This window comes from Pyrgilauda ruficollis, unplaced genomic scaffold, assembly GCF_017590135.1.
Source record: "Pyrgilauda ruficollis isolate IOZ18807 unplaced genomic scaffold, ASM1759013v1 scaffold9, whole genome shotgun sequence".
In the NCBI taxonomy this organism is placed as follows: domain Eukaryota; kingdom Metazoa; phylum Chordata; class Aves; order Passeriformes; family Passeridae; genus Pyrgilauda; species Pyrgilauda ruficollis.
In genome coordinates this window covers 11,394,852-11,419,357 of record NW_024531043.1, presented here as the reverse complement: position 1 = coordinate 11,419,357, position 24,506 = coordinate 11,394,852, and the positions used below count along the sequence as shown (strand labels likewise).

Here is a 24,506-nt window from a genome sequence, read left to right as displayed (position 1 = left end):
TGCCTGAACTATTTGTTCTCTAAATCTTGCTTCTCATCTCTGTATTTCCTGCTCATGCTGTTCATTAGTCTCCTGTGCCCTGTTGTTTTGGGGCTGATAATGGATGGCTGAGTGGTGATGCTGAAAACAAAGCTCCTGTATAAATAACCTGCTTTTCTCAGCATAAATTCTTGTGGGTATGGGGCACATACCCACACACATTTTTTTGTGTTTGTAGCTAGTCTCTGACATCTATTAGTTTTCCTTATGTAGCCCCTCGAAGTTCAGTTGATTGAGGCATCTCTTTCCCTGGTGAAAGCTTACTTACACTGCTGTGGCTGCACACGGACTGTGGTTTCTTTCCAAATGAATCATGAGGGTTTTACAAGCTGTAAAACTTCTCTGGAGAGCTTAAGGGTGTGACCAGCTTACAAGTGTGGGTGATTTTTTTTTTTTTCCCTTCTTCTGGTTCAGAGCTGAATATATCCTAAATATCTGCTTGGTGGTTTAGATTCCCAGCAGGATTTGTTTTTCCTTTAGATGGGATGCAGCAGTATCCCAGACTTTTGTGGCTGCCTACAAAGCTTTGCTGGGACTCCCTTGGGGACTTGGTGTAGGGAGTGATAAAACTTCATTAGTGTAGGTTCCTCCAGCCAGTGTAAACCTTTTATGAGCAATAAGTTTGTGCATTTGGAGAACAAAATTGCTCGTTTCTCTGGCTGGGCTTTACTTAATGTAAATGTGTCTTTTTGCCTTCCACAGCACCTCTTTGGCCAGGCCTGGGGAGGCAGATTTGACCAGTCCAGCTTAGTCCAAACCACTTCTCTCCCAAGCTGTTTGTTCTCCTATCATTCCATAGGTGGTGGAAGAGCCCTGCACAAGGGACTGTGGGTTGGCAGAGCTGCTTCCCTTGGGCTCATCCCTTGACCTGCTGGGCTCTTCTGGCAGGGGGGTGACAGCTGGGAGGTCTGGGATGTACTCTGCCACTGCCTGGACTTGGAACATGTGAGCAGCCCTGGGGAGAGCTGGCACATCCACACTTGGCTCTGGCATGTGTGCTGTGCTGGGGAAATCTGGAAACCAAGGGTGTTTGCAGTAGTTGGAGCTCTGGGTGGGGGCCTGTAGGAGCATTTCTTGCACGGTGTCCTGCAGGGCTCATCCCAGGTTCCTGCTCTGCTCCCTCTGCTCTGACTCAGCCTTGGCTGCCCCAAAGAGAGACTTTCTCCAGAGGAGGGCACTGGCCAAGAAATCTGGAGCTGGCAGTGATATGGAGCTGGCAGAGGACAAACCAGCTGGTAGGAACTGTCAGGCGCTTTGGGAAATAGAGGGGAATATTTTTTTCCCTTTTTCAGGCATATGCCAAGGGTAGGTGGTTCAGAAGGGGAATACCTGGCACATTATGATGTGCCCAGCTGCCCTAACAGGATACTTTTGCCAGGAACCTTTGGACCTGTTCTTCTTGGTGTAAACAAAATCAAATAAAATACTTGTTACTATAAATAAAATTAGTATGATTACCTGGAGTCTCTGGAGGCACCTCACACAGTCAGCATTTGTTCCTTTCTGCCTCTGCCAGCAATTACTGGAGAAAGAGAGAACCATCAGTGTGCACAGGCATCAGCCAGGCAGCATGGAGGCTCATAATAACTTTCTTCTATGATAAAGGAGATATTTTTATACTCTGAATTTTTTATTTTACTTTCCCCCTAGTGGGAGAGAATTACTGGTGATGATAGTTGGTAGAGCAGCTCCTGTTGGGAAGCACTGAATGGAGGAAGGATTTATTGAAGGGAATGTGTTGTGAATTCCTTTATAACGGACATTTCTTCTTTCGCCTTTATTTAAAGAGGTTGTTTATAACTAAGAGACCATTAGCGCCCAGGAGGTAATTTTGTTGTAGCAGTACCTTATTGAATGAAAGCTTGGTAGTCTGTTTCTGGATGGAAGCCCTGGGAACAGCTCCTGTGTAATGCTGTACCTAAGCTTTTTTTTTCATTTCTCCTTTTTTCTACTTTAAATTGCAGTTGATGCCGTTCCTTCCCATGTAGTTGAATGAACAGCTTTGTGAAGTACATGTCAGCATTTGAATTATGCTTTTCATTTACTGTAGCCAGTTCCAGGCCTCTCCTTTTTCACCCCCAGGGTTTCTAGAAGGTTTCTTGACAAATCTCTCTTTTCACCCCCAGCAGTCCAGAGACAAAAACCCAGGAGCTCCTTTGTGTGCTGCTTGGGTGCTTTGCCTGGCTTGCTGATGCTGCTAGAGAAATTCTGTGATTTTTGCAAATGATACTAAAATTAGGGTGTGGCAGAAATGTGCTCTGAAGAGTCCTGCTCAGGTTACTGCCCACAGCTCTGCCTGTGCTGAGGAGCAGTCAGAATTTATCAGTGTAAAACCTTGTACACCAAGGGAGTAAACACCACAGATTAACTGGTGCGGGATGGTGAGCACTCAGCTTCTCTTGTGTAAAGTGGGGTTTGTTACTTCTGGCTTGAATACTGACCTCATACTTACAATCCTATGTCTAAAGCACCTGCCAATCATTCCCCACTGTAGCAGTTAAGAGGTAAGAGAGAGAAGTGTATGGCAAAAACTGAGGATCATTGCAGGAGCTGTGTTCCTGTTTGGTTTAAAATAATCTTTCATGTGATCAAAGAAAGGGTGATGTGTTCCTAATTATCTCCACTGTAAAATCTTTTGAGCTGTTGCTGCAGGATGTCTAATCCAGAAACCTCTTTTGGTGATAAAAATGGTGAGGGAAGGTCATGTGTATTTTGCATCTTGCTCCTTTTACCCTCCCTTTAGTTAAAGCATTTGGGATGGAATACACTGAGCTACCCAGGTGCAGAGGATATTACAGATTTCCATATTGCAAGCCCTAATTTTAGCTTCTCTCTGCAGGGTTCATGCCAATATTCACCCACTTGCATTTGCACTTTGGGTAGCACTCATTACACAGTGTGAGCTTCGCACATGTGCCACTCCTCCAGCAATGGGGATTTGTGTTCCCTCAGCCAAACACGGGGGTCTGCATGGGGCAGGGGCAGGTGGGAGGCTGCTCACAGCTGGGGATGTGTCCCTGCAGAGCACCAGGCTCCCTGCAGCCTGTTGGAGCCAATTGGATGGGAGCAAGGGGAAAAGAGCTCTGTAATTCCCTTCTGCTCTTCAGTGAAGTGGAGAAATGGCTCCGCATTGCACGTTGTGCACTTTGACTGTGGAAGGACTCCCAGTCCAATTTGTCAAGGCAGAGACTTGACGTGAGTCCAAATGTACTTGACAATAGTCTCTCTGCTGTCAAAACCTCTCCTCCTCCTGTGATAAAAACACAGCTCCAAGAAACACTCCTCGCCTTCCTTCCTGTGGCTCTTAAGAAAGACTCTGCATCCCAGAGCTGCTCTTGGGAGGAAGTTTTTTCCTGGATTCAAAGCACTTAGCCGTTTCCCATTAAAAAGATTTGACAGAGCAGTGCATTCAAAACAAGATAGCCACGGAGAATTTGGGTTTATGCTTTCTTTAATTGGCCCACATAAGATTTTATTTACTGATAGTGTCCAAAGGGAGCTGTCGAAACATTGCAGAAAGAGTGAATGTGTCCATTGTGGTAATGTGCTTTTGATAAATGCATTATGGCATAGTTATGAAGTCAGGAAGAAGCCTTAATTACTGTTATGAAGCCATTAGAGTCTAAAGCAGCAATTTCAGCTCTTGTTGCAATTGTGTTTTATATTTCTTTATTGAAGACTTATGCACCAAAAAAAAGTGCTTGTTTTAGAAGAGAATTTATGCCTTTTATTTCCTTTGCCTTTTAAAAATGTTGCAGAAGTGACTGTGATAGCAGTGAGCTCCACAGATTCACATAAATAAAAAAATCCCACAACCTTTGTGCAGAGATGTACGGGGAATTCATGCGGGGAAGTGATGCTATATGACCTGCTGATTGTTTTCTTCTGTTAATATGGCATAAGAAATTACTGAGCTTGATTCTCCCATGATAAGAAAAAAAAATAGGGAGAGAGAGGGAAGGATTCGTCTTCGGGAATCTCAGGCAAATATTCCTCTGGGCTGTGAGAGAAGGAGAAAGACAGACAGGTTTTGGAAAATTTTTATTAATGAAAATTGCTTTGGGAGATCAGTCAGTGCTATTATAACCTGCACACGGGGTCAACAAATTGTCTGTCCCTGGAAGCCTTTGTTTTCCACATCATCTGTTCCCTAGCACAGCCAGAGTCTCACTTGGATCTCCCCTGACAGCCACCACAAAGCAAATTGTTTGGAGCTGACTCTTCTACCAAAAATGTGTGCAAAAAAAAAAAAAAAGAGCTTTGTTTTCAGATGCTTATGATCTTTTGATGTTTTAAGTTATTCAGCAAAAGGCTGTTTAATGTTCACTCACCTGGTTTTGGTGCTTTGTACGTGTTCTTTGACTCTTGTGTAGCACGTTAGTTACAGCAGATGTTAATTTAATGGTGTGAACTCTGTTGCCCTTCAGCATACAAGCATGTTAATTTCAAAACCAAAACTGACCAACGGGGTTGTAAATCAAAGGTTAACAGGCATAACAACACAAAGGCATTGTTTGCTTGCTTGTTAAACTGATAGTGAGCTGCTTTCTTAAATGGAATATTTCTTTAGCAACAGGAAGGCTCAGTACAAGTTGTACTGTTATGAGAAAGGAGGAATGAATGTTACTTAGTGTTTTTCCAAAGCTGATTGCTTAAAATAATTGCAGGTGCAACACGGTAGGGCTGATGGTTTTTACAGCAGCTGTGGGAAGCAGCTGTGGGTGCCTCCAGCCGCTCCGTGCCAGCTCTGAACTGGCTCTCTCTTGGCCTCAGTCTGGGCTCTGACTTTTGGCTGTTTCTTGGAATAGATTGCCCAGAGAAGCTGTGGCTGCCCCGTCCCTGGAAGTTTCTGTGATTCTAGAAAGCAGCAAGGACCTTTGCTCATAAGTTTTGGAAAGCAGCATTAAAAGAGCCCTTGCCAAGAGCAGGAATATCCTCGGTGCACCACACCTCCCAGGCAGGCAGGGTGGGGGCCTCCACATCCAGCACTGTGGGGAGTCTTGGGTCATGTTGTTCGTGCTCAGTCTGGGATTCAGCCCCTTCAGCTGACACTCAAAAGATGTCAGAGATGTTGAGAATGTCTGCTCAACATGTTGGACCAGTTTTTAACTTTCCCAAAGTGTGTTTCTCTTTGCTGTCCAGGGTGGTTTGTGAGGGCTCTGGCCTTGGGATGGTTTTCCTGCTTGATTCAGTTACAAGTAATTTAAAAAAAAAAGCAAAACTCCTCCCAAACTCATCCCCAGCCCCCTCTACCCCATCACTTAACTATTCCAAGGCTGTGTCATTTTCCTCTCCATGTGCTTTCAGCATGCTGAGCTGGGGAGGGTGATGATGGTAAATATCACCGCCTTGTTTCCAAAAGCTGTTGGGTAAGATCTCTCACTGCAGCATCTGAAGCATTACTGGAAATATTCAGAACTGTTACAACAACATCTCTGAATAATTTGTCTTTTCCAAAAGTCTTTCCCTTCCCTTAATTTTGGGTGGAAGACACTAATCAGAGAGATTCAGGTGTCAGCAAATGTTCCAAGCTCCTGAATCATGTGGCAGAGAGTGAATGCTGAGACATTCCCCTTCCCTTTGGATAGCAACATTAATTCTCAGAGTGCACTGGTAGTGCTGCTGCAGTTATCATCATATCTGTGTATTTTCAAACTGAATGTGCTTGCAGTCATGATGTTTGTCCTGATTGACTATTGTTAGAGGTGTTCTGGAATTTGGGTTGACTTCTTGAAGTCTGGCACATGGCATAAAAATTCTCTGTGCCTCATCTCTGTAGAGTGACAACAATACAGATTAAACCTAAGTATTACTATTCTCAAGGAGATAGGCTAAGTATTTTTCCTCTCCAGAGTACTCTACATTGTATAGCTTTACAATTAAAATGGATGTATCTTTACCTACTTAATCTAATACCTATTATTTCCTCTCTGTTTCAAATTTGAGTAATTTATGGCAGTTCATGCTTCAGAGGTCTAATTTAAATGAATTTGTTCACAGCTGTAAGCTTGTAGATGTGTAAGGTAATGTGAAGCTCAGAAGAAACACTGGAAGGGTCCAGAGGAATTTAACCAGATGATTCCCCTGCTCTCCAGGCATGGTTCTGTTGGGTTGTCATCGTTCCAGTCAGTTTCACCAGCCTCCAGCACAGCCCTTCCACAACTGTGTGTGTATTTATTTATTCAGAGCATCTGGTGTCAATGTCTAGCTTGCAGCCTGGTGCTGTTTGACCATTTTGTAGTTTGTTAAAATGTTCCCCAAAAGGTTCCTGGCATTACTGCTGCTGCTTAGTCTGCATTTCCACTGACAGGGGCTGCCCAGCTTGTCCCTGCCCTGGTGAGGGGATTAACCAGTTCACCTCTGTCCCTTGCATAGTTCCCTGGGAAGTTTCACCCCAGCTCCACACACACATCAGTAGACGTTGAAACCAACCATTCATCTTCAGGCATTTGGGGCAAATGCCGCCAGAAAATGGCACAGAGGACAAAAACTAAATTTGCCTTCTAAAATCCTTTCAGCTATTAACTATTACAGATATAATTAGAAACACAGGCAAGGATTATTATCCTATAAATGCCTTTCTAGTCTGTTCTGCTTTTGTAACCTTTTTTTTCATCTGTCATCCTGCCTCGCTGCGTTGTTTCTCCTTGCAGCCTGGCGTCTCCACCATCGTGTCCCATTGCTGCTCAGTGCTTTGCACTGACTCTGTTTGCTTTCTCCCTCTATTTACGTCAGAGCTGTCGTCGCTTGGCTCTGCACTGGTGTTCTCATGAAGCCACCATCACTCAAACAAATAGGTGGTTCTTATTGCTGCAGGAAAATGAAGAGCTTCTCTCTGCAATCAGTCTCTCCCCAGGCTGCGCATCTTCCGTCTTTACACTTGGTCGATAAGGATTTTTGGAGTTTTTGTTTTGTTGTGTTTTTAAAGTGCCTCAGATAGTTGAAGCTTTGTGTAAATTGGTCCCTGCAGGTGCTGGTGTGGGAGGCAGAATGGGTCCCTTGGAGCAGGGATGCAAGTCCAGGCTGGAAAACCTCCAGGAGCTGCCTGGACATGGTAGAAAGGAAAGCCATGGCTTTCCTGTAAGAACATGCCACAGTTTGCCCAAACCAGACACCTGAGAGCCCCTGAGGGGGCAGGGGATGTGCCTCAGCCCCTGGAAATTCACCTGAGCTCAGATGGCTGAGCCCTTCCCTGCCTGAACACTGTGGTGTGCTGGAGAACCTGGGTGAGGAATCATCTGAGGTGGTGTGAGGGTGCTGCCCTGAAAAACCCTCGTTAGGAACCACACAGCTTTTCCTCCCCCAGCTGATCACCTCAGGCAGGACCTCTGCAGTGTGGTTTTGTATGTGCACTTCCATGTGCCTGTGTCAGTGAGAGCTGAGGGTGCTCAGCAGGACTGAGATCCAAGGTACACGGGCTGGGGCACCCACTGAGCAATGCCAGCACCTTGTAAAACAAACAACCCCCCCTAAAATCCACGCTCATCGTTTCCCAGACACAGCTGAGATGCTCAGCCCTGCCCACAGGGAGATCGATGGTGTGTTTGGACTCCCTGTTGCTTTCCGTGGAGGTGAGTGTGTTTATGTTATTTAAGGAGCTGGTACATAATCAGTCTTAAAATTAACTGCCTGCCTGTTGACTTGTCACCCTGTGAATGAAAACACATTGCTTGTAATTTGTTTGACATTATTCTGTCCTGTTGTCAGGCTTCTAATTACATTTAGAACATAACCCAGATGTCTGTCTGTCTCCTGCCTCTTTTTTTTTTAAAATTATCATAATTATTATTATTATTTATCTTTTTTATTGTCAAACATAGAAGGAAGTATTTCTCTGAAGTGATGGAAGTCTGTTTGTTCCTCTCTGTTTTCAGAGATAAGTAGGTGGCTGCAGGCTTATCTCTTAAAACTGCTTCTTTTAAAAGGAGGTGTCACTTTGGGCATCCAAAATTGCTGCTCCCTTGTGACTTTCGACTGACCTCCTGTGTGCTTTAGAGGCATTGAAATATGTTTCTGCTTACATGAAAATAGGTAGAAGGTACAGCTTTCTAAATACGATCACACTCCCCACCTTATTTATTTTTAAAGAAGAGATAAATTGCTTGTGCTTTTAGAAGTTTAAAATATTAATGTATTTAAATATAACAGTGAAAGAGAGGCGAGGCAGAAGGGGTTGCCCTTTCAAAATGTGCACAAGTGAGCAATCTTTTATGGAAGCCATTGGATAAGCCTGTCATACTCCTTGCCAACAGTGGCTTTGGATGATTAGAAAAGGAAACTCAAGCTGTTCACTGGGAGGTTTTATTGCTCCAGCCCTATCCTGTAGCCTGAATTTTCCTCAAACCACAAGATTTTAAGCACCAAAGCCACAATTTTTCTACAGAATACTGGATCACCAATGTGACCAAGCCCAGTTTTCCAAAAGCATTAAGTCACTTAAACATCAAAGGGCTGATACTTCCTTAATGGGACTTCTGAATACTTCGCCTCTGTTCCTACTTGGAGAAAACTCTGTTGCCCACTGAACAAGCTCCATTCTCCTTGTGGTGGTTCTTTTTAAACTGATTTAAGTTTGTGAAGCAATAGGAGTTTGTGATAATTGTTTTTAGGGATTAGAAACTTGACTCTTGGTCCCTGCTGACTTGGGTTTTTGGTATTATTGATCACCAGCTACCCTAGCTCTGAGCTGTGGAGGGTTACTGTTATACTTGGACACTGTTTTCTTAGGCAAAATAGTTCAGATCTGGCTAGTTCCAGCAGGAGACAGATTTTTCTGTTCTGCAAAACCTTGTTCAAACAGAGCTCGTGGTAGGGGAGAAGGTGAAAGTGTATGAAAGACACAGTGGGCTGCCATAAGAGAGAAAAACTGGGAATAAAGAATAAAGGAAATAAAGCTTAAGTTTCAATACAAATGATACATGTGAGCCTTAGGCACAGAGACTGCAAATTATTATGTGGTCCCTGCCATTAGTACAAATACATCCCTGATTTTCCCCTCTGCATCCCAGCCAATGGAATCTTAATGAAGGACAAACTATGCAAACAAATTCCCTGAACCACTTGTGCCCCAGCTTGAGACCAGCCGTGTTCTGCATCGCCTGGGTGGCTCCGTGTCACTAGGATTGTGCTTTTTGATCTGCTGCTGTTGTTCCATGGGGTCTGGGCATCTGTCAGTCCTGCCACCTGTGGAGAGGGCTCCTGGCTGTGCTGCCAAAGGTCCTTTGAGTATGTAAAACTGCAGGGACAGAAAGTAAACCTTGGGGTTTTTTTGTGATGGAAGAGCCACTTCCAAAGGGACAGAGCTGGTGAGTCGTGTTGAACTTGGCTGAAATGCTGCTGGAGTTTGGAGCTGGGAGAGAGGCTGGAGAGGGGGATGTTGTCACTTGAAGTTCCTCTCTGATCCCTTCTTGCTTTTGTTGGCAGCCAGGAGTTAAAGGGGGAAAAGACATTTCTGGCTCTGGGCATCTGGGCCCAAGCCTGGCTGCTACCTCAGTTGGCCTCAGCCACTTCTGAAGATCTTGGTCCTTACAGGAGCTGACAAACAAGAATGAATTGGTGACTCACCAGCACAATAATGTCAGAAATGCTAGTTTTATTTTGCTGTGCCTGCATGTTCTTCAACCTGTAACTATTTATGCATTTTTTAGCCTGAAGAGAGGCTCTTGTGTCCATGTAGAGCAGAGGATGAAAATGCAGAGTGGGTGCTTTTGGAAGAAAAGTCTTTTTGGTGCAGTGGGATGCTGCAGGTGGATGGCTTGGCTTTCATCAATATCAGGAGGATTGGCAGAGCTCGATTTTAGTCCAGGTGGTTGGTGGAGCAAAAAAAGAGTTTCTCTAAAGGTCGTGTGTTTGGTTTTCTCTCTTGTTTTTTTCTCCTGAAGCAGCACAAAGGAGAACTGTGTTAGCTACCTGCATTTGAGATCAGGAAAGCTCTGTCCATGTGTGTTTTCACAGGTTGGGGCTTTAAGTGACAAGTAATTCTCAGATTGAGGAGGGGGAAAAATCCTTGGAACAGCAATGAAACTATGTCAGTTTTGGGAATGGGGAAAAAAAGATCTTCACAGAAGAGGAAAAATATGCTAATTTACAGTTCAGCTAATGAAGCAAGAAGTTAAGAAGATATAACAACACACATTTCTTGAGTTGTCTTTGTATTTATTAGTTGCTGTGTTCACTGAGCGTGGTTCCAGGCTTTTCTTTCTTTTCAATGATGAGAAGTTATCTTAATAAATTAAGGGATTTATTAGCAGGAGCTATGTGTTTTCCAGTCTTCAGCCAGACCCTCCTCTTGAGGATGCCTGAATCCCCTCATGTTTCTCTTTGAGCAAAGAGCAAAATGGGCTCCTGGGTGTGAGCATGTCACACAGGTCCCTCCTCAGCTGTGGGGACTCTGTTCTGTCCCTTGTGACAATGTGCTCAGTGTCTAATCTGTATGGATTGTGTGAGTGATTTTGATTTGGTTTTTTTTTTTTCCCTAGTTTGACTTTCCTTCTCCTTTTAGGCGTTCTTTCTTGTTGTTCCACAGTATGCTTGGATATTAATCATATGGTATTCAACCTCTCCCACTGTGACAATAACAGCTGCTTGATCGTTTTTGTAAGAATTTTTCCTTTACAACTGCAGCCTTCCAAAAAAATCAACCAAAAATACCCCAAAGAACCCAACCTATGAAAAACCCAGTAAGGCTTTGAAGAAATGTCAGTGTCATTTAAATATGTAACACACACACTTGGGCTTTCTCTCTGTACCTGCTGTCTAATTTCCCTTCTCTCAATAGCTCTGACTAATCCTGGGATCTTTCCCTGTAGGAGCTCTGCTATTTATGAATAGAGCAAGTCCTATCTGTAGACTTGTGAATGCTCAGAGTATGTGGAGTGCTCAGATTAACAATGTGCATAAATAGCAGAGAGCTGAAGGACAAAGTCCTCAGAATAACAATTGGAAGGAGATGACCCTGTGGAATATGTGGTGAAGGAAACAGCTTTCCCTTGGTTGCTGGCCCCCCTGAGGGTGAGGGTGTGTTTTTGAGGGACTTGCCATGAAGAATTAAGTTCAGCATCCAGAGATTATGATCTCCTGAATTCTGCTGATCCTGACAGGGTAGTTTTTTTGAAATGGTGCTGAGGGCATCTGCAACAGAAACAGTGATTTTTCCTCTTAGTGCAGCCCTCCTGTGTGTGTTCACATCACACTTCGTGTTCCCCTCTATCTCTGAGCTATAAAGGAGAAAACAAGAGTGCTGTTAACCTGTCTAGTGCTCCTTTGGAAATGGAGAGCTGCCTCTCCATCCTCACCAGGAGCAGAGAACAAAGCTGCACCTAACATGCTCTCCTGACAAAGGCTTCAAGTGCTTACCAGCCCTTCAGTGGATAAAATCCTTGGAGCACAATGCTGTTGCTTATTTAATTACTGTTACTACCTAGTGTGTTTAGGGCAGCAGTTTAAGTGTAACTGGCATAAGGGATTTGCTAAACTCATTACTTGTTCTGCTTGTAACAATTTTTCTGTATCCCTGGCCCTTCTTGGGGAAAAGAATCCACTTAAAACATCTTCAAAGAAGGGCTAGAGAGAGCCTGCTGAGGCCAGGGCAATTCAAAGTATGTGGTGGCAATGTTGATGCTCATTTTCTGCTGGGTGTCTGGAACTCCTGTTAGCATAAAATATTTGATACACTGGTTTCAGTGCAGAATAAGCATAAAGTGCCCTTAGCTGTGTTTCCAGGAGGCAGCTGGCACACGGACCTTATCTCTCTAACATTTCAGCAATGATAAGGCATTTGTAGCTCTTTCCATGACACAGTTTAGTAAATCCAGCAGCAGCCCTTTGCCTGACTTGCAGAGAAGATGCGGAGCTGCTTTTTGAATTGGCTGCACAAAGTAGTGTGTGATGAGCACTCTAAAGTTGGGTCATTTATCTGTAAGTGTGAACTCTGATTTCAGTCTCATTGGGCTCTGGCTGCTGTGGTTCAGTTTTCCTTGGTCATCCCTGTACAAGGATCTGCTTCACAGCAAGGATAGAGGCCAGGACATGTCACTTTTTGGTTCTCCCTTTGCACGTCTCTTGTGTAGGTAGTGGGAGAAATGGGCTCCTGATGTGCTCAGGGACAGGGTGCTGCCAAGGAAATTCAAGCCTGACTGGGAGCACTGGTGGCTCAACTTGGTCTTGGGCAGGTGGGGCTGTTCTCCTGTGTGTGGTGATCACACTGCAGTAAAGATCAGTATCTTTTCATGATATTTCTGGGACTGTCACGAACTGGTGCAGCTCCATTATTAATGTTGACCTTTTCCCTGCCCGATGAGACATCCATCTGCAGCATCCACTGCAGAGGCTCAGGAGAGCAGCATCCTGATCCCTGCTGTCAGAAACAGTCTCTTTTCCCCTCGTTGTGAACCATCTCTTGTGATGTTTCCACATGGCAGCCCCAAGTATGTAAAGACGTGTGTGTTTTCTGTGAACACAGCTGCTGCTCTTGACCCATCTGCCAGGAATTCTGCTCTTCAGACACAGCTTGCTTCCTCCTGGTGTCTGTCTCCCTGTTCCATCAGAAACAAACATTTTAACACAGCTTTGCTTAATGCAAAAGAGTAACACACTCTCCTTTTAAGGGCATGGTTCAGAGAATGAATGAGTGCAAGGATGGGCTGAATCTCCTGTCAAATGGGTGGTTTCGTTTGGACAGCTGTATAAAGTATTTGTTGCTGTGGAAAAACTCTTCTTCAACTGCATACAAATTCCCTAAGCAAGTGTGTCTGGGCAATGCCAAACCTGGTTAGTGTAGGGTGAAGCTTCTTGGGAGTCTCTGTCTTTCCTGCTCAAAAGAAAACCGAGTCCATGCTTCATCTTTAATTGAGCTTTGCTCTGCTACATGAGCTTTCTCAGCAGCACAACCAATATTGGGACAGGAGAAAAACCAGCAATTTGTTTTACTATTGTAAGGAAGGAACAAAGTAAAAATATTAAAAACCCCTCAAACACAAAACAAACTTAAGGGCAAGCTGCTTTTAAAACACCTGCCTCTCACCTCTGCTAAAAAGGGGATGTAACTGAATTATGGAGGGCCTGGATCATGCTCTCAGGAGTCTTTCCACACCATGGTCATGGTGCTGCCAAGGGTGTGCTCACGAGATGTCCTCTAATCCAGTTAGAAGAGCTCTTCCAGGAACCATATCATTATAGAGTTGGAAATTCTGGAAACTGGGTGGATGCAGTAGCACAGGAGAGCTGCTGTGCTCTTCCCCTCTTTGAGCTAAAAATGTCTCTGGAATGAGCCCTGGCTCTGCTCCTGCTGGCTGGGCACAGCGGCTTCCAAAGGGCTCCTCTCCCCTCCTGGTGCCCTGGCTCTGGCTCTGGGCAGTGGCAAGGGCTCTGCAGGGCTGGGTGAAACCTCCTCTGTCCTGCTGTGCCTCTCTTCCCTTCAGGACCACCTCACTGATGAAGTGATTGGTTCTTTTTCACCATCAGGAGGGGCCTCCTGACCTTTGCATCCCAGAGGTTAAATTTTTGATGTAAACGGGTCTGCTTTGGTCCATAGGTCACATTGCCTGTGCCTGGCTCTTAACCAGCAGAGCATCTGATGGAGGTTGGGCTTTCTGCCTTACAGGGCTGTGATTTGATGGGAAATAGCGACAGGCACAGGAGGAAAATCAGCTGCAGCCTTTGGGCTCCCTTTTTTTGCTGTTAGGTGTTTTTGTTTGTTTGTGCTTGTTTGCTTGTTTTACTGTGCTGTGCCCTGGCTACTTTGCTTGGCCACCCCTGATATTTGGTAAGTGTGTGCTCTTTTAAAGAGGAGTAGCAGCTTCTGAAATTCCCTCTGTGCTGCAGTCTCTGCTGTGAAGGACCAGGATGGGCAGTGACTCCAGAGGAGCAGCCTTCATCCCTTAGAAGAGATTCCTCACTGTGAGGTTTCTGCAATATGATGTTGGATCTGATGCTGCCGTGTCCAGAAGACATCTGGACCTTTTTATTGTAATCATGTTTGTGCATTCAGACCAATTTTGATGGTTATGAAGGTTCAAAAAAATCCCAGAGATCTTAATAAGCTAATTCAGTAACTGTTTGTGGCTTTTGTTGTTCCTCTTTGTTGTGAGGACAGAACTGGTTCATGCTGATGAGTACTGCATGAAAATTATATTATTAGTAATTACTGGTAATTTCTGTCTGGAAGCTTCAGGTTTGTGGGAGCACTTGAATACATTTGCTTCTGTATTCCCTCTGGCTTGGCTGTAGCGTCTCACAAGACACTTGAGCAGTTCCCTTTCCTCCATGGCAGCTTCTCACACCAGTTCTGGGTGGCAGAAGCAGTTCCCTCTTTGTCCTGACGTGGATTTTCTGTCCTCAGGGCATCACTGAGGTGCTGAGGCTTCCCCCAAGTGAAGGGAGCAGCTCCAGCCCTGGCTCATGAGGGATGTCAGTGCAGGGTGATGGCTTAGGGATGAGGGGGAAGGCAAAGGACCAGAATGCGCTTCTACATTTTCCCTTTAAAATTGTAATTTTATTTTAAATGTGCTGTGGTAACACCGTGGTTTCTGTCAGCTGGCAAAGTGAAGGATTAATCATAGAGGTTTGTTTTGTTTTCTTCTAGGGAAGCTGGCAGAAAGGTAGAAAGAAAAAAGTGCACCATTAAACAAAAATCCCTGGAAAAACAGCAACCCTAAACCACCAGTTTTTCAAAGAAAATGACATATTGCTGTATTTGCTCTTCATGGGGAGCATCACCTGGCTATGGTGTCTCAAGTCCCTCTTTTAGATTTAGATTAGGGATATTCCTGATTTTTGAGTTGTGCATGGAAGCATGCATTGGAGATAATTATACCTGGCTTAGCTAAGGAAATGGGAACAAATATAAGTACTGCTTAATTCTCCAGCTTGAGAGTTACCTTTACTCCTTGTGCCAAATACTGAGTTTTTTCTTCAAAGATCATCATTGGAATAGAAACATTTTTATCCCTCTCTGAGCCCGAGATTAATAGAGGAGGACTTCTTAAAAGCTGTGTCTTCTGTTTTGATTTGGTTTCCAACATCCTAATTACTTCTACTTCCAGCCATGCCTCTGTATCTGCTTTCCTTTCATCTTCCCGACTCTGCTTGGAAGTAGCCTTAGAGCAGAAAAGGAAGAACTTGGCTGTAGGTGAGATAAGCAGCGTTTGCAGAGGAGGAGAGCCCTGGCTGGCACCTTTCACAGGACCTGCAGCCTGGGAACACTCGGGAATGCAGCTGGAGGTGGGGCAGCCACAGGGTCATCTCACACAGCTCTGGCAAGGGCTGCTGGTTTGAGATTTGCCTGGGAATAAATAGTAAGTAAACCCTGGATATACTTGGAGAGGCAGCTCCTGCAGATGTTCCAAGCTTTTGTGAAAGGAGCGAGCAGGAAAAGCAGGGGGGCTTGCACTTTTTTTGTTCCCTAAGCTGTACTAAGTTTATCCACATTTTCAACCTGTTTGTTTTGGATACCCAGCCATTCTTAATAAACACCTGATTCCTTACTGCTTGGAGATGCTGATGGGGTGGGGACTCTGGGGTATAAGTCCATGGCTTCTGTGTCCAGGTGACAAGGTGGCAGCAACTTTCATTCCTTGTGTCAGCATCTCTTCATGACTTTTTGCTCAGGAAGGTCAGTAAATAACTTATTTTCTAAGCAATTGAAGGTTCCTAAGCAGGTTGAGTTTATATTTGTAGCTTTGTTTTGAATTTTGTTGTTATTGGCTAAAGAAATGCTTGTGCTCTTCTGGTGCTCTGTGAACTCAGCTGCTGTGGTGCCCTTCAGTGCCTCTGGATTCGGAGTGGGAGGAATGCTTGTTATTTTGTGAGATGGAAGGGCCTGGCTCTTTTCAGACTCTGAGATGTGTAAAACCCTCAAATGCCAAAATATTGGCAGAGTGATGCTAAACTTTCCTCTTGACCAGATAAGTAATGGGAGATTTACTCTGAATTGTAAAATAATAATTTCTCACTTGTTATTTAATGTAAACACTGATTTTTTTTAATTTTTTTTTTTTTATGAATTTATTTTCCTGCTGCCCCCTCCTCCCCCTGGGGAGAGATCTTTAGCAGCACATGGAAAATGTGACTGACCCACAAAGGTCAGATTCAGTCTACCCTTCTGCTTTTCTTATCCTGCTTGTCAGACGGCGCAACTTACTTGCTTTATCTCTTGTCCAGATCTGGGTTTTTTTCTGTATACCTCATTTTTTTTGTAAGTGTGAATTTTAAATAGAATTTCTATAAAATATGGTGGCAGTAGAGCTGTTCCCTGAATGTAATTTACTGTGCTTTATGGCTTCTGCTGATCTTTTTTTAGTTTCTTGCTATGGATGATATTGATTGGAGTACAGAGTTTTTATGCAGCTGAAGGGAAAGGTTATGCTATTACAGATTATATATATTTTTAAAGACTTACAGTAATAGACACATATAGGCAGTGGTTACCAAAACTCATTATTAAGTAGCTGTAAAACCTCTAACAAGATAAACTGTTTAATGTATTGGCTAGTTAGTATCTTTAGCCCTGCCCTTGATGGTGTGGTAGGTAGAGTGTATATTTAGAAACTAATTCCAGAAAAAACCCATCTGTCAGACTAAAGTATTTCTCAAGACACGAAAAAGAATCCTGTTTTTCTATTTTTCTTAAGCAGAAAATCATGTGCTCTGCATGAAAGATGCTGGTGGTGAAGCTTTGGGGAAAAAACAGGGGCAATGGGTTTGTAACATCCCAGCCATCCCAGGAGAGGGAGATTCACATGGCATTCCTGCTGGGATGGAGAACTTGGATGAACAGAAGAGTGTTGATGTCCAGATTCACTTCCAAACCTCCTGGATTTGGGGTTGGCTTTTATTCCTGGCTTTGGTAGTAGAGCTCAGGGGTGTGCAGTCAATTGAGCTTCGCACCAGGCACGCTGTGGATGTCATTCCTCTCTCTGAAGGGCTTTGGAGATGCAGCAGGCATCTCAGGGAATGATTCAGTTTGTAACAACCAGCCCCCTTCCACGCATGTTTGTGCCTCTCCTGGAGGAGCTGCCTTGCTTCTGCCAAGCACTGGAATAGGACTGGTTTTCCTGAACATGAGCAGAGCACCCTGAGTGATTTAAAAGCCATTGCTAAGCACTCCTATCTTTTTCTTCCCTTTTCTTCTTTTTCTCTTTCCCTTTTTTGATGTCACACAGAACCACTTGTCTGAAGTAGGGAAGTGTGTGATAGAACACTTAACTTCTTTACTTTTTTTTTTTTTCTCTGAAAGTGGCCATTAGCTCAGCTCATTAGCTGAACTTGTGTGCTCTTGGTAGTTTGGGGTGCCTTGGGGTTTTTTTTCTTGGATTTTTTCCAACAGGGATGTGTATATGACTGAAAGAATCAATTGCTTCTCTTTCACATCCCAATATTTATTTCCTTAACTGGTTCTGCTAATGAGGAAAATGTATGTTCTGAAAGGCTTTGCACACACTAAGGAAAAGTTAAGGAAGTTTCTTTATTTGTAATGACACTTAACTGCAAGAACTGACCCATAAGTAACAGGGAAAAAGTTGCTTCTAATACCAACAGCTTTGTCCTCTGAAATACCACTCCTGGGAATGTGTGGTTATTCCCACCAGGTAGCCTGAGAGATCTGAGAAAAAGCTTTATTGGCATCAGTTGTGTGTTACCTGTGTTAGCCCCGAGTGCCTGAGCTGCTGGGGAGCTGCGGAGGAACTTGCACATGCAGATTTTTTTTCCACCAGAATTACAGATTTCACCATGTGTGTGTTTTATCTTGTCAGTTTTTTGAGGCTTTTCTCTTTTCCCTCCGTGGTTTCTATGGGAATGTCACGAGTTTGGGTGGTGTGTGTAACTCTCCCAACTGCAGCACAGTCTGTCTCTGTATTGCTTAACTTTCGGGGATTTTTTTTGGTGCTCATTTTGTGATGCAGGACAGGAGCAGAGGATGTTTAACATTTAACTGGGGGTGCCAGTTACAGGGATGGCAGTCACAGATGATTTCTCCATCCTCTGGAGGTGAAACAAGTCAAAAAGCTGCACAAACCGTTGTTTCCACACAAGCTTGAGGATGGACCTTTATCATCCCCAGTCCCCTGGGGAGTGATGCAAGCTGGGAGCCACCCCAGGGCTGGAAAGTTGGTCTGGGGAATGAAGGAGAAGGGAGATTTCTGTGGCTGACCCCAAGAAGGGCACTATTGAGTGGAAGGTTTGTCTCTACCACCTTTTTCAGAGGAACTGGTATGTGCTAAAACATCTGAGGGAACTGGGAGTGTTCCTAGCCCTGGGCACAGCGCTCCATGCATTTAAAAATAAAAACTGCTGACATTTCTTTCAGCTGTCCTTAGTGTGAATCAAAGCACTCTGGTTTCCAGTATTTCTCAGCACTGACAACACCAGGCTGGGCAGCAGAGATATTTTAGCCCTGCATACAGGATTAGTGGTGTCTTAGGGAGGAAAATGAGGCACCTTGTGTTCCAGCAAATGAGCAATTTACTGTTCACTGAAAAAAGTCTGGTGCTGCCTGGTGGATGGGTCTGTGTTTCGCAAGGCTTTTGATCTGGAAATGTTGTCAGTCACCTGCAAGCTGAAGAGCTGGAAGAGGGTTGTGCTTGCTGGTAACTTCATGTTCATTTGCTGTTCTGGCTCAGGGAGCTTCTTCCAAAAACTGTTCAGTGCAGATTGTGTGAGTGTCTTTGGGTGTAAAAATTGAACTGCAAAGGTATAAAGGAATTTAGTTAACGAATCCCCTTCCCCTTTTAGAATGTGATAAGCTTCAGTCCTAGGGCACCCCAAACCCTAAACAAGAGGTTCAGGTGGGATTTTGGAGACAATTGCCTGTGGTGCAAATACCACATTTTGCTGATTTCTCTGCTTTTAAAACCTCTTTATGCTCCTTAGCTTTCTGCCTGGGTGCTCCCCTTGCCCTTGGTCTGGCAGCATTTCTGCTGGAAGAGATTTTGGGCCACTCAGGGTGAAAGATACAACAGGAATACAGTAAATGATCCCCTTTGTCCTTGTCCTGGCATCACCCCTTGTGCTGCACCCAGAGCATGTTGGTTTGGATGGGGAGAGTGGAGGAGCCTCTCCTGGGAGGGTTTTTGTAGCCATTCACAGGAAAGCTCTTATGGAACATTGCTGGAGGTGTGGATAGCACTGGAGGTATTAATGCAGGCTTTTACCACATCATCTCAGCAAACCATTTTCTCCAATAAATGTGACAAGATGACATGGGGCTTCCAGAGGACTTTGTCCCTGAATCCTGGAGGAGCTCAGCCCTGGGAAGTGTTAGGGAGGCTGACACTGCTGTCTTGGGAATCTTGGAGGTGATTGCTGGGGAGAGGAATATGAAAAAATTGCTTCCTTCTCCTTCAGATGTGTGCAATTTGTAACTGTTTGGCTAATCTGATTATCTCATCTTGCCTGGGATGACAAATGGAACAGATAGCTGTGCTCTGCTCAGTTGGGCCCTTTTGTGCTAAAGGAGCACATGACCTTATTTTGAAAGAGTAAACTCCTGCAGGAATAAATACTGTAAAGAGTAAAACGCTGCTTTCTCTACTTTCCCCTGTGACAGGCTTCAGAAACTTGTCCATTATTCTGTAAAACAGTGTAGGTATAATCTGTCTGTCAGCATGGAACTGGAAAATATTTTCAGCTCAAAATAACCTCCACAAAGAAAATAGCTTCCATGTGATCCCCTATTCAGAGGAAAGCTACTGGACTTTAGTCCTAAATAAAGATTCCAACCCACACTGGTGCTTTAAAGAGCAGTAGTGGTTGTCCTAAATTTGACTTTACCAAGTCCACTCTCCTGCACAGCCCTTTGCTTTGGTCAAGTCAACAGAGCAAGTTTCACATTGGCTTCTCTTTGTTGCTGGTGGTTTCAGTTGCTTTGAGAGTGGCTTCAGTCTTGTGAAATGCAAGGAAAATTTTCCAAAATGTAATTATTGAGCCATCACTTAGCCGGCAAGTCATTTTCAAAGCTTGCCATTGTCCTTTTGTCCTCTTTATAATCGCTGGGAAAAAATGCATTAACCTGTGCTTGAGAAGGCAATGATTTGCTTGGTTTTTTATACAGTCAGACCTATTTATTTTGTCAGCAGGAGATGCTTCTAATGTATTTAGCAGTAAATCATCCTGAAGCCAGGGCTCTGAACAGCTCTTGCTCGTGTTCTTTCTCCTGATGGGGCTGTGGGGACGTTGTTGCTGAATGTGCAGAAGAGAATGGCTGTTCTTCTTTCTCTTCTAATTTCAGAGATCAACAGGGATCAACTGCATTGCATTTTTAGAAGTAACAATTCTGGTTAGTTTGGAACTTGGAAGCTTTCTCTCCCATTAGCTAATTAGGACTATTATACTCTATTGTCATTATTGTCACTTGGTATTTTTGAGAATCAAGGGTGAAAAGTGACTGTATAAAATGAAACTCATCAACGAGGCTCCCTGAGCCTATTGTGAGTCACCCTCGCTGATTTTAGTGACAAAAATAAATCTTCTATTACAACTGTTGACTCCTTCAAGCCCTGAAGTTACTCATTGCAGGAGTTGGAGCTGGTTTGTGCCTTGGAAGAGCCACTGTCACCAACACGTGGCCAGGGATGCTTCTCACCCACGGGTGGCTCCTGTCAGCCAGGCTCTTTTCTTTCCACCTCTAGCTGAGGATAAGTTGTTAAGCTTTTACTACCTCTTGGATGGTTTTGCTCTTTATCAATTTTATTAAAAATGCTGAAGATGAATAGTGCTGTCCTGAGGAAGGAGGGGCAGCTGGTTCTTGGCAAAAGCTTGTGTTTTAGTGGAGAACAGAGAGGATGAGGTCCTGGATTTACACAATTATTGATAACTTTTTTTTTAAACTAGAAACACAAATTGCACACCTGAGCAGCTGAGATAATCTTCTGGCAGTGGTCTGTGTAATTAAAAAAAATTGTTAGCAGCTTCTCACTAAAAGTATGGATTGTTAGTGCTGCCATCACTTATGCTTTGCTTTTCTTCCTTGTAATTGTCGTGACTGGTATTTTTGGGGCAGCTTTGCAGCTTTTCTATTTTCTCCCAAGTTGGCTAAAAATGCTGATCTCACGTGACATGATAAATATTCTCTTGGAAACTAATGCTGTATATATCCTGAACTTCCTATTCTGCTGATGTCTGGATTCATTCCTGAAAATTGCAGGAGCCGGAGGAAAGGTGTCCCTTTTTATTGAAGCCTGGGCATGTGGCTGTTAATGGTCTTAAGAATAGCTTGAATGGTCTCTGCAGATAAATCTTAGACTGGAATGTTTTTGTTTGCTTTAGCTTTTGGGTGGTATTAGCCTTAGCTGTAACCTGTTTCAGTTTCTGTTATCATTTAATAAGGACTTCTAGAGCTCTGATGCTGCAGTGAAATCCATGCAGAACGTGGCTGTGGCTGCAGCAGCGAGGCTGACACGGAGCACGGGGCTGCTGCTGTGCTGCTCTGGTGTGCAGCTTCTGCACTCAGTGCTCCAACTTTCCCCTGGAATCATAGGGCTTTTCCTGTCTGTGTCTCCAGGACACCTGAGTGCACATTTCTCAGACGTGTTGTTGAGAACTGCACGTTGCTGGTGCCCAGCCCCAGGACTTGTCCCTGCTGTCCTTGTCTGAGCTCCCACCTGCTTCTGGGCAGGTCTGTGGAGCCTCAGCACTGGCTGAACACCCACCCAGAAGGAGGCATCTGCTTTTGTGTTACACGTGATGACAATGCTTAATCCAAAAACTCAAGCTTGCAGTGGGAACCTTTTGGTAAAATTACTGTATGTCGTCTTTTCAATGACACACTCCAAATCCAAGCAGGCTGTGAGGTGCTGGTGGGTAATCCTTGGGTGGAAAAGGTGTCATTTGTGAGCTCTTCCAGACAAGGTCCAGCTCATGGATGAGCCTTTGCTGTTTGTTAGGGCAGTGTTGTTTAGGTTGATCCCAAGATTTCCCACCTGGCTCTTGCAGGAGTTGAGTGTGTGCTGTCACTGCTGGCATTGCTGGGAATGCTGCTCCCAAACACCCTCTGGAACCCATGAAAGACCAAGGCCCTGTTTGTGTTATTGATTTCTGGACTTTGCTGTCATTCAGGATATTTGCTTACTGAAAGAAGGAAAATAAAAGCAAATCTGCAGAAGAGCAGAAATGGAATTTTTAGGCTAATGAAGCTGTATTGTGTCTGACAAATGGGTGGCTAATCTGCTGGAGAAGGGGGAGGGTTGACTTTTAATGAGAAGTTATTACATGTTGAATAGCTGTTAAATTGCTGTATTAATAAAGTGGACAATCCTCTCTAGCTTGTCTCCTTAAAGTATTCTTTTAATTGAGAACCCCCTTTAATCCATTATTTTAAAAATTAATTAACATTTTGAAAAACACTTCTTTGACTGTGGTGGCCTGGTTCAGATTAAATTGGGGTTATGTCATGACTGCTTCCTTATGTACTTTAGCTGTAATTTATGGACTCAGTGGATAACACTAACTTCCTAAATAAGAGCTTAACACTTCTAAGAACAAGACTAATGGGCTGATTTTTTTGGTCGCAGTTCTTTGAATTGGCAGCAAACAGAATAATAGAAATTAGATGAGAAAACAGGGTCCAGTGCCTGGAGTGAGAACTTTGATATTCTTTTCAGTTCAGCTCCTGATTGTTTTGACTGTGAGCCAGCATTTGCAGTGAATTTTGGACTAAACTATCCAAACTTTAATGTCCCTCAGGTATTGCAATTCTTGTAGACTTGTAGCAGGCAGCTTTTTTTGCACAGACTAATTGTCCTTCATGCCATGTTGTGATCAAGCTGGAATGTTGAAGTCCTTTGGCTCCTCTGTTACACTTCATGGATATCCCAAACCCTCCAGCTTTGAGTGGTTTTGACTTCCCACCTGTCAGTTCTGGGGTTTTTGAGAGGCTGTCCCTCAGGACCAGCAGACACGTGTGCTCTGGACATGGCTGTCTAAGAAAGCCCAGCTCCTGAATCAGGTCACTGTTTACAAAGCAGATTTATGTCAGATATAAATACAGCTGTAATGCCCTTTAGCAAAGGGCATGCAGGGCTGTGCAGTGCTCCTGCAATCCGAGAGCTGGCAGAGCTGGGTCAGCCAGGATGGAGACATTCCCAAGGTGTGAAGCAACTGGCCAGGCCATGGCAGGGTCAGGGAACTGCTCCACTCGGTCAGAGCCATCCCTGAAATCTGAACCGAGGGGTTTGGACACTTTCTGCTCTGTGCTTTGCTTCCTCAGCTGCTGTCAGGCTGGAACAAGGCTTCCATCCAATGGTGCATCTCATGAAAAGGAAAATTTTGTGCCTGAACCCTTAGTAAGCTCGCTTTTGTAACTGTCTTGTAAGGGACACTTCAAAAAAGAACACCCTCAAAACAATTTGGATATTTGTTGGGGAACAAAGGAAAAGTTTATTTGAATGGGTCTTGGGGGTCACGAAACAGATGTTGTTACTTTTGTTTTAATTTACATTAAATTGCTTTTTTTTGACCCACATGTGCAGCGTGACACCTTGTTGCAGGACACCCTGATGGACTTGTGAAGCTGAATTTGTAGTTGGAGGAGGTGGTTGAAATCCCATTTAATTTGAGGAATAAAACCACACATGAGTCCTCAAGGAACAGGAGAATTCCACCCTTGGGAAAGCTCTCTGCTTGCTTTATCAGGCTGAAACCACAATATGTGCTCTACGGCTGTTAAATGCTTTGATACATCCAGAAATTTTCTGTAGAAATGAGAACTGTTTCCTGGAGAGAATTCTGAGCGAAGCCAGATCTTGGCTTTCTGAAACCAGTGGCAGTGGGAAGGGCTGTGGGAGGGGTTCAGCAAAATGGGTCAGAATTAAAGGCCAAAGGATTTGCTTCAGTGTTTTGTCTTGTGGATTTGACAGCTGAAATGTGAGTTTAGTTTGTGATGCCCAAGATATGAATGCAAAAATTGTGTTCGGAGCACTACTTAATTGCATCTGAGAATATTTTCCTCAGCAAGGATTATTTGATGGGGTTTTGGAGCTACTGTTGTGAGGGTTTCAGCATCTTTTGATCTTGAGTAGTTTCTTTCCTTGTCATTTGTAGAAACAGGAGGTCTGTAACCCTTCTGGAAGAGGGAGGGTGGATATTTGGTTGTGGCCATTCTGGTCTGAGTGTCACAGGCTGTCTGGACAGCTCTGCCAGTCTTCCTTCAAGTTACTGCATTGACCAAACCTGCATCTACCAAGATTTCAACAAATCACAAAAGTTCTTGAAGCTCCCATGTGCTTTCCAGCAGGAAAAAGGTTTGTCTGGGGGTGGCAGGAGTTGGGGTGATATGTGTGCTGAGTTGGGGTGATATGTGTGCTGGGCTCCTGGGGAAATTTGATATTTTCAAGAATCGTTTTATTTTCTGCAAAAATTACTGTTATCTTGAAAGGCAGTTGGTAAGAAGAAAAAAAAATCTTCACTTTTTTTTTTCTTGCAGAATCATGCCAGTTATCAGGAAAATTGAATTTGCTTGAGCTACTCCACTCCCT

General features: G+C 44.1%; 1 protein-coding gene across 13 annotated transcripts in view; it reads left to right on the top strand.

The window, feature by feature from the left end:
- PITPNM2 (phosphatidylinositol transfer protein membrane associated 2) overlaps positions 1 to 24,506 on the top strand; it is a 125,295-nt gene that overhangs the window by 27,953 nt on the left and 72,836 nt on the right. The window contains exon 1 of one of the 13 annotated variants that reach the window (XM_041488418.1): positions 24,252 to 24,272. The exons of the other annotated variants lie outside the window; for them this stretch is intronic. The gene's annotated coding sequence lies outside the window, so the exon portion shown is untranslated. Of the gene's footprint in view, positions 1 to 24,251; positions 24,273 to 24,506 lie in introns of those variants that run through there. 13 annotated transcript variants of the gene reach the window in all.